The sequence below is a fragment of the Papaver somniferum genome, chromosome 5, assembly GCF_003573695.1.
Source record: "Papaver somniferum cultivar HN1 chromosome 5, ASM357369v1, whole genome shotgun sequence".
NCBI classification, from domain to species: Eukaryota; Viridiplantae; Streptophyta; class Magnoliopsida; order Ranunculales; family Papaveraceae; genus Papaver; species Papaver somniferum.
Window position 1 is genome coordinate 181,292,008 of NC_039362.1, and position 14,642 is coordinate 181,306,649.

At 35.6% G+C, this 14,642-nt stretch overlaps 2 long non-coding RNA genes and 1 other non-coding gene across 4 annotated transcripts; all 3 read right to left on the bottom strand.

Annotated features, from left to right (window-relative positions):
* Positions 1 to 5,613: 5,613 nt before the first annotated feature.
* On the bottom strand, positions 5,614 to 5,686 carry TRNAA-UGC. Its single transcript has one exon. It is a non-coding gene; the product is annotated as a tRNA-Ala (tRNA).
* Positions 5,687 to 10,288: 4,602 nt separating this feature from the next.
* LOC113278278 lies at positions 10,289 to 11,271 on the bottom strand. Of its 2 annotated transcripts, none has more exons than XR_003325404.1 (4): positions 11,213 to 11,271; positions 10,875 to 10,971; positions 10,702 to 10,786; positions 10,289 to 10,447 (listed from the first exon to the last, which is right to left on the bottom strand). It is a non-coding gene; the product is annotated as an uncharacterized LOC113278278 (long non-coding RNA). The 2 variants fall into 2 exon arrangements; XR_003325403.1 differs by having other exon boundaries at positions 10,875 to 10,997; positions 11,213 to 11,263.
* A 24-nt stretch (positions 11,272 to 11,295) lies between these two features.
* Positions 11,296 to 12,593, bottom strand: LOC113278277. Its single transcript, XR_003325402.1, has 3 exons — positions 11,916 to 12,593; positions 11,642 to 11,766; positions 11,296 to 11,371 (listed from the first exon to the last, which is right to left on the bottom strand). It is a non-coding gene; the product is annotated as an uncharacterized LOC113278277 (long non-coding RNA).
* Positions 12,594 to 14,642: the final 2,049 nt, after the last annotated feature.

Here is a 14,642-nt window from a genome sequence, read left to right on the forward strand (position 1 = left end):
GAAACTTTCGCAGAGATAATCACAGAACAATGACATAAAAGAAAGGGGCGAACCTTTATGGCGCACACCCTAGTTCGCGAATAAAATTTCGCAAGAGGAAAATGTAAGACCTAAAATACGTCATATAAGGGGGTACATGTTGCATGGCTCAGGGAAAGGCTACACCGCCACCAGAACCTGAATCATGGATATTTGGGGTCAATAAAGCCCATCCGGGAGAGGAACCTTGGATTCTCAGCTTAAGCATATGACTTAGGTTGGGCGACTAAGGTAATAAGGACTTTCCCAAGGAGTGCAGATCTGATCAATGCGCCGAGGTACACGGTTGAGTCAATAGTGCCAGGGGTGTTTGAAGCGTACTTTTCCATTCTTGACAAGTCTTGGCTTATACTGCACTCGGCCTGAAGAAAACCCCACTTAGGGTGCAGTCTCGTAACCATAAGCCCTATAGGTAAAAGGGATAAGAGGATGCGAAAACAACTGGTTGTTGTTAAGACCAGATGGGAGGATCTAACCTTGTGTGGTAGAAGTACGCCTCCTTGAAGGGGCAACCAGGGGGGAGATAAGGGCAGCACCCTCCATTAGGGAGCTGATAAGTGTCTTAAGACGCAAATGTCATGAGGCTTTTTATTCGCAAGGGTATTAAGGATTGTCATATTTGTGCAACAATCCTGAAGAGGCAATAATAAAAAAGAAAAAGATAAGACGAGATCAATGGGTTTTCGCATGAAAGTGCGAAGACGTCCTGCGATTTCGTCGCAAGACGGTAATGTCATGGGGATTTATTTTCACAAGAATATTTAGGCCTGTCATATTGTCGCAACATTCCTGAAGAGGCCACAATACAAAAGAAAAAGTTAAGGCAAGATCAATGGGTTTTTGCATGAAAGTGCAAGGACGTCCTGCGATTTTGTCGCAATGACAAGAGGTGGCATAATAAGACTTTTAATTAGGAAGGAAAAATAAGACCACATGACAAAAAAAAATATTTATAAGTATTCATAACAGATTATTTTTCGCAAGAAAGATAATGAGAGGCATGTATGGGAATCAATAAACAAGAGGCATTATCTTTCTCACCAGCAAAATACTAAAAGGGAAAATTGATTCCAAAGTTGGTTGAAGAATATTATTCGCAAAAAGTAATAATGATAAGACAATTCAATAAGATAGAACTAGATAAGAAGCTCATGCTTCAGTATTAATTCCAGTAGAAGGAGATAATAGACGTTCTTCGCCAATGTTCTCATTATCGCCAGCCTCTCCTTCATTTCGATTATGATCTTCGCCTTGATTAGCACCTTGATTATCGCCAGCAATTACTTCTTCAGATGAGGTTTCTTTTTCGTTTTCATTTTGATTAACTCCAGCAGATGCTTCCTTAGAAGGAATTTCTTCTCCATCTACCAAAAAATTATCCTCTGCACCACTTTCATAATCATAATCACTGTCAGCAAGACGAGGAACTTCATCATCATCTACTTCCAAATGTTCGATTGATGTAGGAGGAAGAGATTTAGACAATAAAATATCATTTACAAGGACTTCAGCCCGGAGATGAACTTGACGAAGAAGTGATCTCTGATGATTCCTATCTTGAATATACTTAAAGTAAGCAAGATAATCAAGTCTTCTTTCTGATCGGTCGCGAGAACCAGTAAGGACAGAGACGAGTAATGCATTTTCTTTGCGAATTTTGGAATATTTAGCCTCCAAAACAGAAATGGAGGAATGGAGATTTTCCTCAGACTCTGTGAAAGGTAGAATACAAAATTTCAATAATATGAAGAACTCAAAAAGATATGACAAAGAAAAGATAGTTAAGGCAGTCAAACTATTATGACTACCTTCCTTTTGTGAAATAAGGTGTTGAATCAAGGTCAGACAACTATTCTCCCAACGGTCCATTGCGTCATCAATTTTATCTCCAACTAAACCTTTAAGTCGAGACTGAAGATTTTTCTCTTTAGAAATAAGAATGGAATTTTTCTTCGCAAGAGAAGAATAAGATTCTTCTAATTTGGAATATTGTTCTTTAAGTCGATTCGCCTTTACACTTAAAGCTATTCTACCTTGAATGAGTGTATCTCTTTCAGCAATAGATGACTTTGTTACTTCTTTAAGTTCATTTCTCAAAGAGCGGAGAGATTGTTCTTGGTCATCACATACTTTCTGAAGAATTCTAAGTTGTTCTCTTGAGATAAGGTTTTATTCTCATCTGATAAAGTTTCCATCCCTAAATTAGCTTTAGTTAAAGAATAAGAAAGGCGAGATATTTCATTACTTAATAAATCTTGCCTCTGAACTAATTGGGTATTTTCATTGGTAAGGTTATTTATATGATCAACAAAATATGAATAGAGGTTATCTAATTGGTTATATTGATCCATCAAAATCTCTTTATCAACACGGGCTTCTTCAACGGCAGATTCAAATTGATATCTCTCCATTATTCGTTTCTGGTTTAAGGCTTAATATGCGAAAGAGGGATTTCAAGGATAATTAAATATGGGAAGGATAAAATCATTAGAGAGGAAAATTGAAGACACAGATAAGGAAATCATACCTCTCAATTCATCATTCTTCTTGCGAAGGTTGTCACGATCCAACAAAACATTCTGAAGCTTTTGATTTTCGAGACGAAGAGCATTACACTCTTTTTCCAAAGTTGTTTGCGAAGCAGCTTTATCAGAACCGAAATACTTACTCAGAATTTCGCAAATACTAGGCTTGACAGAATCAATGGAAGACTTCTTACCATCATCCAGGACTTCATATAAAACTTTGAAAGCAATATCTATTCCTTCCATGATTCCTTTCGAAAAGGGAAGAGGCTCAGGTAGAGAACTGGCAATGATAGAAGGTTGAGAAACATTATCAATAGGAATAGAAGAAGTTTCATTCACAGAAGGATCAATAATGGGGGTTTCAATCATTGAAAGGTCAGTTGAAGAAATGAAGTTTGAGGCAGCTTTTTCGCGAATTGGAGATAATGTGGTTTATGTTGCGAAGATGTCGCAGGAGATTTATAAGAGATAAGTAAGTGGAATGGAAAAGAGGTTTCAACAGTTTTAAGGTGGCGAGATTTCTTGAGAGGTTTATTGACATCCTTATCACCCTGCGAATTACAATCCAGATAAGAAACATAGGCAACACTATTGTTATTAGAAAAGAATAATGTTTCTTATTACCTTCTGATTCACAGACTTTCTTTTATGCACAACAATCTTATGCTGCGGTTTGGGAATATTAGGGTTCTGAACCGTAAATTTAGTGTTGGAGGCGCTTTTGCTGAAATAACAACAGTATGGGAATCACATAAACAACATCAAATAAGGCAGTAAGCAAAATCAATTTCACCAAAACCCATAAGGAAGAAAAAAAGAAAACTAACCTTGATGAATCCATGGAAAACACTAGCAGGAAGATTATTTCGAAGAAAATTACGAATGATGAAGATCTACAGAGGGAACAGTATGAAGATGAAGAAGAACTTAAAAAGATTGAAAGAAGAAGAAAGAAGAAAAGTTGCAATAACGGAATTTGCAGAAGAACGATGAAGTTGCAGAAAAAATAAAAAGAAAGAAAAAGAGAGTGAGATAGAGTATATATAGAGGAATTTTTTCTCGAGAAGATAAACACGATTTATGCGGAAAGATATAAGCGGTTAAAAAGCAGCAGTTACAAAAGAGGTGTCAAGCAACAGATGGGAAAAATGATAAGTGTGATAAATGCAGAATATGAAATGATGGATAACTGTGACATTTCTCACATCATTCTCTACTTCTCGGAGAAGATATGAGAAGAGGCAAGATGTAGGATCAGAATCTCGCAGCAATAATATCTCAGCGAAATTATCAACAGCTCAACACAGCAGCGTCGCAGAACAATTTCAGAAATGATATAATAAACGACGTCAGCTAAAATCATGAGAAAGATGTGATGGTCCTGCGAAAATTAGAGAGTTTGTGAGATTAACATTTGTAAGGTTGCGAAAATGTCGCAGACCATATCCGAAAATAAAGGACAGATTAGATGTTATCCACTATGTATTTCCCTATAAATAGTCGTTCAATTGTAAAGGAGAGAGATCTTTTTTGAGTAAGAAACAAGTAAATAGGAGAGAGAAAATCTAGAGCAGTGGTTATTCTTGATTCCTTTATCTTTTCTTGTAAGATTGTTCAAAGATTCATCAATAAAATTAAGATTGTTAATCTAAAAATGAGTTGAGTGTTAATGAAATCATATGAGGGGTGTAGTGTAGGATTTCCTGCAGATACAAATGTCTTTATCAAGTTTTTCATGCCATATTCGTGTTATTTCATCCCTTTCTCTTTCTGAATGCTCCTGATATTCGTCCCGAGCTTAACAAAAAATCCAAGAAACAAGGTAATCAAGAATACAACCAGACGTAGATTTGGAAAACTCAAGTAGAGAGACTCTAGAATAAAAAATCTCAGAGTGAGATTTGGGGTTAAATCATGGCACTCTTTTTGTTTCTACTTTTTGTTTGCTTCATGGTGTTAGTGACGATATTGATGAATCAGTGGTAGGTTGTTGTGAGTGTTGGATTCAATTTGATTTTTTAATCTTTTTTTATAATTGAGTATCGAAGATAAGACTAGGGATTCAACTTGATTTTTATTCCTCACTGAAATTGTACCTTTCCCATTTTCACAACTCCATTGAAAACCACTACTACCTATATCATTAGTTTTAATTCTTTCTGGATGAGTATTTCAATCACGTTCATCTCCAACTCTTCGCCAATCCTCTACTCTGCCTAATGAGTGATTTGATTTTGATAACGATCCCCTAATTATTATTGATTGTGAATGGATTTGTCATTTGTGCTGATGAAAAAAACTAGATCATCTAGTAGTTTTCTCTCTTCTTCTTTTTTTCCAGCTGATAAGATTTTACCGACGGATGTTAATTAACGGCTTGATCAATCCACCTAGTTGACTAACGAGTCAACGGCCCAAATACTAAAACGGACAAACTTAGGACCCAAACACAAAAACATATCAAAATTAACGACCCAAATACTAATTAACTCTGTGTCTTACACATTTTGTCATAGTCAGGTGGTGATTCTTGATAATATTGATTCATCGCGTTGAAATATCAGTCTGATATCTCGAACAACGAACGCAAACCTACACATCAATAGATTTCAGGAAAATTAAAAAAGCAATCGAACATAGATTCTAAATAAATATAAGAGTTGTTCTTCTCTTAGGTTCGTCTTCTCTCTCCTTTTCTGTTCTCTTGTCAATTATCGGTTCCTTAGGAATCCAATGACATATGAGACTGGTCTTAGGTTTCTTGCATGAAGGCGCCATGCCGCCATCACAAAGACGATTTCCTTGAGGCGCAAGAAAAACCCTTTCACTTCCTCGGCTTAGTGAGAAAAACCCTTTCTTGCTTTTCCTCGATCTCCAACAAGAAAAACAAAGTTTATATAGGGTTGGATGGCAAAAAGAAACTAAAAGTATCACACGAGATTTTATAAAACCTGGTTAACACTGTTTGGACTGGATAGAAGATAAAAAAAGGAAATTATATAGTCCTGCCAATGACAAATGCAAAAGTTGTCAAAAAAAAATGAACTGGAGATGCAGGGTATCGTACCCTGTGCCTCTCGCATGCAAAGCGAGCGCTCTACCGTTTGAGCTACATCCCCAACGTGATGATCCTCCCGTTTTGGCATTTAGGAGGCAAAGTATAGTGTGACTGTGGCATCAGACAGACTTGTGCTGTACCCGAAATTGAGTTTGCTCCGTGGATGTTATGACTGTGACTTGTGAGGAAGTACATACCGTCGGTACGTGAGTGCTGCTAGCATATCGGGAACAAAATTTGGCCTTGCACACAAGTGTTAAAACACATTACCTACCAAAATGATTATAATCCAATGCAGGAATAAAAAAATCATCAATAAAAGGTAACCGTGGATGGAAGAGATATTGACCAGTTAATACCACGATATTGACCACATGGATGGAAAAGGTAACGGTGGGGCATGATCCCATAACTTTTTTTTCTTGGGGCATTTTCCCTATGGGGTATTTTTCCTGTTTTCCCATAAAAATGATGTTCCATAATGATGTTTCAAGCGGTTGAGTATCCGCAGTAAAATAAAGCGTCAGTGACCCTCTCTGAGAGACTTAAAAAATGCGGTTAGCGTGGAGCGAACGCACGACCTTCAGTCTGACGCTCTCCCAACTGAGCTATCCCCGCACACATACAGCAGTCTCTTTTTCCGCTCTCTATTCCTCTACTAGTGGATGGACGTATAAGACAGACACCACAGTACCAGGGAAATCAACATAAGCATGCAGAGTAGTGCTTGATGGAGTGAAATGGACGACTTGCGATGAAGGACATCTATCGGCATAGCTGCAAACGATTGCTTTGCCTTTTCATTCAAGAAGCAAAGACTAGGCGCAACTGCTTAATATAAAAGAATGCTTTAGCTTGATGCGATACATAAAAAGAAATACTTTTACTTGATATCAATATAGGATTGCAAAATAACAAACACGAAAATAAACTAGCTAGACCATCATGAGCCAAAGTGTTTATTAAAGCTTAGCATAAGCTGCTAGATCATGAGCCAAAGTGTTTATTCGGTCCTTGGCGAGTTTATGGGTTAAATTTGTTCAACTTTAACAAATTCATCTTCTCCAAAGTTTTGCAACCTTCTTGTTGGCTGAACTTGAATTCCATTTGATCCTAAGACTGATAATTAATACGCTTAGAGCAAAACTCGCCAAGGACCGAATCAATTGGAGAAGATGAATTTGTTAAAGTTGTATGGTGACTCCATTGCACTCAACATTTTCTATTTGCCATTTTTCTTGCAGGAAGACTAGAGCTTTTGGGATAAATATTGACGGATGTGGTGCAAATGATATGGGTCTGGGTATTCATAGACTTAGGATTGCTGCTTCAACTTCACCACCATTGGGAAATGATAAACCAAATGTAGGAAAAATGAATTGTTACTTTGAGCGAATTGTCTTGGAAGAAGCAAATAATGTTAAATGAAATTTGACTCAACCACTCGACCTTTAAACTATGTTTGGAGACTAATTGCACACCCCTCGTAATATTCACTGTAACATTGGTTTAGTACAACAATTCCAATTCTAGAAACGTCCATTCTAACCAGTCCCGTTAGTGCACATGGAAAATTTTAATCCTTGAGACGGATTTTTAGTCACTGAGCAAATTTCGAGTTATAGTGAATATTTTAGAGTCCTGATTAGACAATTTTTTTCTGACACCTTTTGAGTTGCGTTGCAAGGTATACACTGGATGACATATGTATATACTTTGGGTCACGTGTTATGAAATAAATTTTGGGTCGGTTAGCATATTTCGAACATGAAAACGATAATTACCAGTTTAAACTCATTGTTAATAGAATCAAACCCAAATCCAGAAGACTGATCTTATAACGTCCTTGTACAGCATGAGGGAATATCCGTAGTAGCTCTTTTGTAGCATAGTTCCAAACATGAAAGACGAGAACTATTTCAATAACAATCTGACTATAACAAAGTAAACCATTGCAGTGTCCAACAAATTCCCCTCTCCCTTTCTGTGTCATTTTGAATATCTCTAGTATGAAGCAAGCTTTTGAGCAGACATTGTTGTTCCCCAGTACCATAATTAGTATAAAATACAAGGATGGGATTTTTTTGGGAATAATTAACAAAGTGAGATTTTGCAATTGTTGGTTTTGAAGGTTGATGGTATATATTGTATAAATAGTTGCTGGTGCCGCTTAATCTCGTCAAGAGATTTGATTGGTAGTCTTGATAGAATCAGTTCAACTGGAAGAGATATCTGGAAATCAGCATCAACCATTCTAACTTCATCTTTTTCTTCATAGTGAGCTCCTTCATCTCTTTTGTGATAATTTGACAGACAGAGAAACATAGCGAGAATTTTGAAATGTGAAAATTAGGCTCAGGCCCAACCCATGGATAACCCATAATATGAGGCCCTTAATTAAAAAAAGTTTAAATCTAGGCCCCGAGTTTTTAAAAGACCTTGATACCCTTATGCATATTGTCAAGCCCATAATTAAATAAAATTTAAATCTAGGCCCAAAATTATTAAATCTAGGCCCGAAATTATTAAAATACAGTGCGAAGGTGTAACCAGAAGTTACACATGCATATGGCATGTGTAACCAGAAGTTACACATCCTTATGATATGTGTAATGCAAAGTTACACTTGTATATATATGCAAATAAATAGACATAAAAAAAAAACACAAAAAAAAAGTTATTACTTTAATATTCATTTACAATAATTTCTTAGCATGTGTAACTAGAAGTTACACACGCATCTGTTTAGTGTAATTGAGAGTTACATATGTGTCTATCTAGTGTAACTGAGAGTTACACATGCATCTGACTTGTGTATTCAGCGTCAACTCCAGTTCCAGCGAGACCATTACCACGTTTAAGCAATTAGCTTTTATGAAGTTATCTAAAACCTGAAATATAACAACAAACAATCAGTATTTATACGATTAAAATGAACAGTACATAAAACAATGTATATTTCAGTTTCACAAGCATCTGACTAGTGTAGCTAGCGGTTACACATGCATCTGAATTGTGTAACTGAGAGTTACACATGCATATAACATGTGTAACTAGGAGATACACATTCATCTGGCTAGTGTAGCTAGCAGTTACACATGCATATGACTAGTGTAACTAGGAGTTACACATACATATTGATATGTGTACCCAAAATCAGTATGTGTAAGTAAAAGTTACACATCTAAATAACATGTGTAACTTGCAGATACACATGCATCTGAATTATGTAACTAGGAGTTACACATGCATCTGACTTAGATATGTCAACATAAAATCAGCAAATCCATCTCTAAATGAATAACACTAGCAAAAACGAGAGGTGTCTATCAAGCAATTACCAGTCATAAAATAATACAGTTAACCTTTCATAAATATAACCACTATAACATATCCCATCAAATTAGCATGTGTAACTATAAGTTACATATGCATATCCCATCAAATTAGCATGTGTAACTATAAGTTACACATCTAATTTGCATGTGTAACTAGTAGATACACATTTATTTGGCTTGTGTACCTAGAAGTTACATATTTAATTAGCATGTGTAACTACTAGTTACACATCCATAGTCTGCCAATGCTAGTTAAACGTGCAAATTGTCATGCATATGGCTTGTGTGATGTGCAGTTAAACAGATGTATGAGTTAAGTGAAACCATTCCAGACCTATATCCATATACTACCTTTCAAGAAAAAGAAGTAGCTAGTCGTAAGTAATCAAGAAGGCTTACTTGATAACGGTGTTCACTTTATCTGTCTGGATGTTGTACATCTTCTTGAAAGCATCCTTGTTTTCTTCTTCTTGTTGTCTTCAATCTTCTTCATTGCGGACTCGGTGGTGAGTGGGTATTTCAGGATCTGGTAATGGTCCAGCTTGTTCCTTGGTAGTGCACTAATATATTGGTACTTGGGATTCCTTGCCTTCTGCAATGTCTTTGGCCTGTGAAATATGACTGATGTGCAGATATTCTTAGCCTTCTTCTTAATGGTTGATGCTCCAGCTTTGACAGCCTTGGAAGCTTTGTTAGCCAGCACCTTGGGGTCAGCCTTCTTAGTAACTACATGACAAGCAAATGATATCAGTACCATAGCAGCTAGAACACTTCTCATACAAATGAACAAAACAGGACATCCAAAAATCAAAAACCAATGGACACAGAATAGTCAAATCTATCTCATAACTGAATAAACTAGAGCAAGTATACAAAACTTAATAGTTCACCCTTACAGAGTTACAGACTCTACAAAAAGAAGGTAAAATAAAAAATGTTACAGTTAGATAGAACTTTCATATTAGGTTACATATGCATATACCATCAAATTAACATGTGTAACTATAAGTCACACATCTAATTTGCATGTGTAACTAGTAGATACACATTCATTTAGCTTGTGTACCTAGAAGTTACACATTTGATTATATGTGTAACTACTAGTTACACATATATAGTCTGCCAATGCTAGTTAAATGTGCAAACTGTCATGCATATGGCTTGTCTAATGTGCAGTTAAACAGATGTAATGTGCAGACCTATATCCATATACTACCTTTTGATATACATTCATTCAACAGAAAGCACAATAACAAAAAGGCGAGACAAAGCAACATAAACAAATTAATAAGTCCACAGTTCTTGGTAGAAAAACATGCCTGCCTTGTTAACACCAGGTCCAAGAAGACGGGGAATTTGCTTGATAACAGCTTCTGAGGCTAGAAAGCATGAAACTTCTTTGCAAGCTTCTTGACCAAGTTCTTGTTCTTGTTAAGCTTCTTAAGACCTTCAACATCCATGTACTCAAGACCGATCTTCTGAGACTGTAATCATAAATAACAAAGTAAGATTATTACAAGAGGCAAAAACAATTTGGTCAACTCACCAGTGTGGCCTTGGTAACTTGAGAATTCAAGAACTCAAGCAAATAATTAAAAAAATAACAACATGAAGATGTAGCCATCATAGCGAGCCATAAGCTTATTAAGACAGAGCAAGGGATTTGATATAAACACTCTGATTTGAATTCTTTTTCAGTACACATAACATTTGATATAACTTTCACCATGTTGCTAACCTCTATAAACGCATTGGCAATCATTCCTGCATCTAAACAGTCGAACACATAAATAGAGGGTGTCTTCAGCTAGGAATCCAAGTCGCTAATAAAACGAAGCCATTCAATTAGAAGCCATTCAATTTATTATGATTAACAACCAAATAAAACGAAGGAAGGCATGATGGACTTACAAGTATATTATGACTCTTGAGGCTGAAGAGAAAAAAAAGCTCATAATGAACACTCCCATATAGAGCTTCTCCAAATTCCTTTTCGTCAAGTAGTTTTCTGTTGTACCTCAAAACAGAGATTACCTGATAAGTGATAAATAATACTGATATTTATGGTTTTTGCCAAATCAATGAAATTTCACTACCAAATAACCAATTTTAAGAACAAATTGTGACCAAAAAAATAGCTCACAAAGGCTAAACTTTGGAAGTATTAACAGAATACAATTTGTGATTCAGATGGCCACTCCATCCTCGATAAAAAAATGCAGGCCTGGAAGAGAAAGTAAGCACCTGACCTTTATTTAATCGAACACCTTTCTTGGCTAGGCAATCAGCCAGCACAAACCATGGCAGTTTACTTGTAATGAAAGCTTTAATAGCATTGTAGAATCTGACGAAATAAGAAAATTCATTATTCCATGCTCTACAGCCCTTTCAATGGATTCAATAGCATTCTGCAATGTGATTACCACCAGATTCAGCATTGATAAAATCCCCAATGACAATTTCAACTGAATTTGATCGAAATCAATGAGGTTGGTGAATCTAGTGGGAGAAACTATTAGATAGAGCCCAATTGGACCATCAGAATCTTAAGAGAGAACGTTTTAATTCGTACCTAGCAAATTTACTAAGCATTTATCTAAACAGACTGATATGAAATCAACATGAACGGAGGAGCGGCAGAATAATAATTGGATTTGAGATGGATGAGGATATGATACCTTGATGGATTTGAACACTTAGCTTGACCAGATTGGTACTGTAATGTACCCTCCAGCATCGACTCTGCCATAACCACCCTCTTCTCCATCAGATCAATCTATCTCATAGTCTACTTGTATTTCCCCTGCATATATACATCTGGTCTATCAGGATGTATAAAATGCGCAGGCATCAAAGATACACATCTAATTACATGCCAAGACCAGATGCACATCCAAGAACGACTGTAATACAAGTATCATGTAAATAATTGAAAAGAAAGTAAAGACTTACCTTTAATTGAGTTGGTTGCATTTAAAACTTTGACTGAGGTTTCTAAAAAGATGTAACTTAAGAACATATCCGGGAACAGCCAAGGAAAGTTCTCTGCGTTAGTTATCAAGAATCAGAGGTTGAAAACCATATTATCTTGTTGCAATAGCAGGAAAGCTATGAAAATAAATTAATAACAGATAAATTCTAAATAGGTCCAAATCCGAAAGTAGTTCCCGTTCAAAAACATCAGATGGGTGATGTAGATTTAGATTCACTAATTACGAATCTGAAATCAATTTTAAAATCGGATCAAACGATTAATAGATCAGTTGAATCACAACGATAAACCCTAAAACTTGGTGATGAAATGTTTTCGAAATGATTCGTAGGTATTAGTTCAAAATGATGAGAATCGTAACAAGGTTACAAATCGATTATGATTGTGAATGATCAGATAAGAAATTCAAAGTGAAATCAAAAGTTTTTAGGTTTCTCAGGACCTTATAAAAAAAACCTGTAAATTCTTTATTAAACGGATAAATTAAAACTCGCGATCGAATTAAAAAAGTGAAAAATAATAGAGGGTGTCTTCTGTTTTATTTGGTTGTTAGTCATAATATACTTGTAAGTCCATCTGAACTCTAATCTTGATTTCGTCGATAAAATTTAGTTGAAATCATAAGCAATTACAAACTAGGGTTGATTACAAACCCTAAAAATATTTCGTAAACAAAAATCGAAACTAAACAGTTCAAATCAAAGAAAATGATACAAGGATTATAGATCGAAGCAACAATTCTAAAATTAGATCAAAATTCGAAGTAAAATCGAACTTATTAGGTATTTAAAGTTGTCACTGAACTTTCCAGAACTTGATTTTGGTAAAAAATATAATGAGAATTTAACAGGATTGCAAATATAGATGAGAAACTTATCTTTTTCTTTCGACATGATGATGAATCCTCAAGTTTTCTTCGAGCTTCATCAAGTGAATCTCCATTCATCGTTATTTGCAGAGCAGTGGAGAGCGCAGTGGAGAGAGAAAAGAAATTAGAAAATGAAACCGAAAATGAAACCTATGCCTAGTTTTATTGCATTTATATACTAAAGGGTATTCTTGGTATTATAAAAGTTATTTTAAATAAAACTTTTATTAACAGGCCCGGAATTCTAAAGTTTTGGGCCTAGAAATATCAAAATGTAGAAAAATGGAGCTGACAGTGTATGATCCATTTAATGGGGCTTCTCTATATTGAACCCATATAGTAGGGGGTTCTAGTATTTTTCACCGAGTTTTATGTTATCTCATCGCTTCGTTGGGCTCAACTCCTTTTCATTCACCATATTAGTAATATGGGCTTTGGCTTACTTGTCCAGGCCAGCGTAGATTTTGAACGATTTTTTGGGACCATTGTTTCTTTGGGGGACCTTGGTTTTATTTTGGGTAAAAATATTAGAAGTAAACCTAGGTCACCCCATATCTAGATAATTAATTAATACCTAAACTACCCCCATATTTAATTTTAGGTTCTGATTAGTGAAATTATTTTGTTAAAAATAATTAGTGAGATTAAATTAAAAGATTGATTTTTTATTAGATGAGGAGAATTATTGAGAGTGTAAAGTTAGAGAAGATGAAGGATAAAAACATGAAAAATAATTTTTTTTTTCCAATTCACTAACTTTGAGTATTCAAGTGATGAAAACTCATCTGATTCTTCATCTCCATCCTCTCCTAGAATATTTGTTAACCTTCAAAATGATCCGGATTTGGCTTATTTCTTAGATGGTGATTGGATTCCTCCCCAAAATGAAACTCAAGATGAAAATGATGGATTTTATCAACCAGAACCGGAAGAAGAGTATTTGGGTGTCCAGGTATGCTCCAAACTTAGATAATGTATGTTGAATTGGTAAAAACTTCCCCAAAAATGTAAATTTTTGAACTAGATTTTGAACAGTTCGGTTACATTATATGAAGAACATGTAACCGAAATGTTCTGAAGGTGTAGTTCGGTTGCCATGTGAGATGAATAAGTAACCGAACTCGCTTGAAGGTGTAGTTCGGTTGCTTTTCCCAAACACGCACGTTACCGAACTCCATATTAATGGAAGTTCTGACATACAGCATTATGTTCGGTTGATTCCCTACTAACCGAAATTTACGTACAAATAAGTATATAAGGTTCGGTTGGTTCGCAAACTGCATGTACCAACTATCTAACCGAACTAGGTTTAATAAGTTCGGTTGTTTCGCAAACTTGAACCTAACATCATAACCAATCGAACCTAACAAACAAACAAAATCTGAAGTTCCAGTGTCTAGTTCGGTTATCTACATAAAATACAAAGTAACCGAACACCGAGTTCGGTTTTCGCTATAAAATTTATATGTTACCGAACTCTGTTCCTTTTATTTTTTCGGTTGCTTTGCAACTTTCTTAACCAACCCAACGTGTAGTTCGGTTTTCCCGAAAAAATTATCATGTAACCGAACTTATTTGTGATTGCATTGATGTTGTTACATTTCTTGTAGATGGAATCCCCACCTATACCAATGCATGATCAACCTTCCCGATTGGTATGTTGTTCGAAGATACATCTCATCACTATGCTAATGAGTTAGAATTTACTTACCTATTGATGTGAAGAATTGGGCTAGAGAACATGCCAAGAGAGTCAATTGTGTCTTGGTTTTGAATGGAAAAGAAAGCAACACTCTTTTATAAATGGTTTGTGAGATAA